Here is a 4231-nt window from a genome sequence, read left to right as displayed (position 1 = left end):
TCAACTAAGTTCTTTAGTTCATGATTTTTTTTTTCAATGTTTGCTGATGGTTACAATTCTATACTCATTATATTGATTAATGAGTGATTGAAAATCTCAGCATTCTTGTGCATTTACTGTTTACAATGGCCACTGCTCTCAGCTGCTATATAATAATGAGTAATGGGAGATGCCTCTGAGACTCTTCTAGGAGGGGTTGAAGATGCACTACAGCAAGTTTGGAGTTTGGCAGAGAATTACTCCAAAAGAATGTGCCAGGGCCAGGGCAGCTCGGCCTGTCTGGTCTGAGACTGAGAGTGACCCTGCTTAGGGATCCAGGAGAGGAGAACCAGTCTGCAGGAACAACTACCTAAGACTGAGTGCACACTAGGTGCTATTTCATTCTGCAGGCAGGAGCAGTCAAGAAAGAGCTGCCTCATATTTCTACCCCAGGAATTACTAACCTACCTGCATCTGTACCCAACTACATCACTTCTCTCACCACCTCCTCCACAGACTACTCAAGGCTTGGCTCCTGTAATCCTCTCTTTTCTCCCCGGCATATTTCTCTCTCCCACCTACTGAATGATTCATATGAACCTACCAATGTGCTATAGCAACTCCACCTTAAACATAAAAATCCTTATTTGATCCTCTAGCCCCCTCCAGCTATCTTGGGGTTTCTCTGCTTCCTTGCTTCCTTTTTGTACTCACTTTTATTTCACAGCAAACTACTTAAAAGAGTCTTGTTTGTACTCAATGGTTCTACTTCCTCTCCTTTCATTCTCTCCTGAAGGCATTCCAGGAAGGCTTTTGTCCTCAAGCTCTGTCCTCCCGTTTGTTATGGCCACCCACAACCTCCTTCTCACCCAATGGCCATGTACTTGACCCCCTGATGGACCTCTTATCTGTCCCCCATTCTCTACAGCTGTCCTCTTCCTCTCAGGTTTTTATCTTATTTCCTGGTCACTTCTCTTCAATCTCATTTGCAGGTTCCATTTCTTCCTTTCAGTGTCTTTGTATTGCTGTACCCAGGGCTCAGTCTTGGGCCATTCTCTTTTATAGCTATACACTCTTGTCAGGTGCTCTCATGTGGCCCATGGCATGTGACCTTCTACATTCAAGTTACTCCTGAGTCTGATCTCAAGGGAGATTCAAATTTTATATTCTCATGTATGTCAAGTAGATATCTAAAATATAACTTGACCAAAAAACAACTTTTTGTCTACCCTCACCCCCAACACAATGCCTACTTCTTCCTGAGGCTTCCCCATTTCTGTTAAATACCCCGATGTACCCACTTACCTGTGAGTCTCATGATTACTCTCTCATCTCCCACGTTTACTTCAGCAGCCAGTTCTGTTGCCTCTGTGCCCAGAATACATCCCTTACCACCTTCTCTCCTATTACCCTCATCCAAGCTATCATTATCTCTGGGGAAGTCCATTGCCATACCCGCTTAACTGATCTTTCAGCTTCCACTCTTTTCTGTTGTTTTTAATTCTCACTGGAGGGTATTTTTTCCCACTGATTTTAGAGAGGGTGGAAAGGACAGGGGGAGGGGTAGAGAGGAGAGAAACATCCATGTGAGAGAGCCACAGCAATTGGTTGCCTCCTGGATGTGCAGGGTGGGGGACCTGCAACCCAGGTATGTACCTTTGACTGGAATGGAACCTGTGACCCTTCAGTTCATGGGCCAATGCTCTAACCACTGAGTATGCCAGCCAGGGATCTTGACACCCTCTCCTCCTGCCCCCAGGGTCCATTCTTCACACAAAAGCAAGTGATAAAACATATAAGATCATCTTTCCATGAGTAAGAATCTCCAATGGCTTTGTATAACACACTCAGTCCAAATCCTTATACAGAGACCAGGCCCTTGCCTCTCTGTTCTCCTCTGCAGCCCATTCTCCTTTGCCTACTTTGCTACAGCCACATTGGCCTTTTTGCTTTGCCTCATTCATTCAAGCCTACTTCCAATCTAGGGCCTTTATGTCTTGAGGTTCCCTCCTCTTGGCACCAGCTCTTTGCAAGATTGGCACCTTCTGTCAAGCCACATTCTCACAGGGCCTTCCTTCTCTGACCACCTCACCTAAAATAGTAACTTTCATTGCACCCACCCAGTTATTCTCTATCCTACTCCCCTATTAGTTACTTTTCTACCACTGATGGGGAACTGAACCACAGGTGCTAGAGCTGATCACCTGACCCTGCCCTCACCAACCTTATTACAGAGGCATTATTATCGAGGTCAGAGGTCAAAATGAGCCCAGGCTTCCCACTTCAACCTTCTACCCCTATTCTGTGCAGCAGGGCTCAGTTTGGTGTTGTCACTGCAGTCACCTGACATCAGCTGAGTTACTCCTGGTGTTCATGCAGTCTAGGGAACATAGCAGCCACATGAGTAGTGGGAAGGAGGCTGGAGTGACCTTGCCCTTCTCCTACTCTCCAGAATAGATGGGAACAGCAGACTTCCCACACATTCCCAGTCCTAGGAAGTTTATTGCCCTGGGGTGTCAGAGGCCCTGGGGCACCAGACGAAGGGACTCTGGTAGCTCTGTTGGTTTCCATTTCTTCCAACAAAACTGAAAGAGCCCTGGCCGAGCCAACTTGACTCAGCAGATAGAGCCTTGGCCCGTAGACTGAAAGGTCCCAGGTTTGATTCTGGTCAAGGGCACGTCCCTTGGTTGTAGGCCCCGATTGGGGCATTTGTGAGAGACAACCAATCAATGTGTCTCACATCAATGTTTCTCTCTCTGTCTCTTCTCCTCCCTTCCACTCTCTAAAAATCAATGGAAAAAATATCCTCGGGTGAGGATTAACAACAACAACAACAACAACAAACTGAAAGAGGACCTAAATGAGTTGTTGGTTAATAAATCATTAAATAATGATTTAAATTGATGATAGATGACTATGTGATTTTGACAAGTAACTCATAAAGATGTCAAAGGGTTGAGTGACACTGCTACAATGAAATTCCTCTCATTCCCATTACTCATGGTTTATATGTACAAATTTTCCTAGCACTTACATTTGAAAAACCAAAATAAGAATAGGATCAACATTGAGCCTTCATTCTAATTATGAGTAATATATAAATATACAAAATAATTTTTAAAAGCTCTGTCTCATCAAGATATATTGCTAATGAAAATCAACATTTGTAATAGAGCATATTTATTTATTTGTTATTTTGATCAATTGTGTACTAATAATTATAATGATGACACAATGTGGAAGAATTTAAAAATATCTAACATCTTATTGTTACATAAAATATAATAAATTAAATTTTGATTGAATACATTTTTATTGTTGCAAATAAGTATCCTAGGATGGTCAGTAAAATGTTTTTAAGTACAATACATATTATATTAGTATAAAATTTCATGGGGGAAATGAGGGGAAATACAGTTCAAGGAGAAAAAGGAATGCTGTAAATTTTCTGACCATTAAAGAATTTGCTCATGTATTTTTAGGCGGTTGACAGTAGGAAACAGTCACTACACTACTGGAATTTTATTGGATGCATTTATAAAAGGGATGTAACAGTTTTATTTTTAAATGTCAAATTTACAATATTCTAGGGATGATAACATTTGCAATTAACTATTTAAAGTTATGATGACAAATGTTAGATTCTACCCTAAAACATATATATTGGTGGAGAGGTGAAGACACAGTTTTAAAAATTTCTTGTACGTGGGATGTAAGCTACAATATGGGAAAATCACCACCTGGCAAGGATTAGGGCCCTGGAAGGGCCTTCGGGGTTGGGAACTGGATTTGCTGCTCTGACAGGAAGGCAGGTGGATGGGCATTAGGAAGACATTGTCTACTTGGGACAAGGGTTTCCCCGAGGCTGGAGAGGCTCAGCTCCATGCTTGACATCTCCTCCAGGTGTTCCTGATAAGTTTCCTTTGAAAACCAAGCCATATTGTGTGTAATGCTCCTATCTGTACCTGGATTCCATATACTGTATTTTTCTGTGTATAAGACGCTATTTTTTTCTAAAATCGTTAGACTGAAAATCGAGGGGCATCTTATACATGGAAGTTAGCCAAGGAGGGAGCCACGTGGGTGTGTAGCTGCCCATATCTTGTCAAACAGGCTTCCTCCAATCAAGAGCCTTATTGTTACTGATGTCAGCTGATGCTGTAATTGGAGGTGGAGGTGGCGGTGGAGAGTGTGCAGACACAACAGGGACCAGAGTGTTCTGAGCCCATAAATTTGTCAAAAAATAAAAAGT

This window comes from Cnephaeus nilssonii (assembly GCF_951640355.1).
Source record: "Cnephaeus nilssonii genome assembly, chromosome: 15".
In the NCBI taxonomy this organism is placed as follows: Eukaryota; Metazoa; Chordata; class Mammalia; order Chiroptera; family Vespertilionidae; genus Cnephaeus; species Cnephaeus nilssonii.
The sequence above is the reverse complement of the archived record's forward strand: the minus strand, read 5'-3'. Positions refer to the sequence as shown.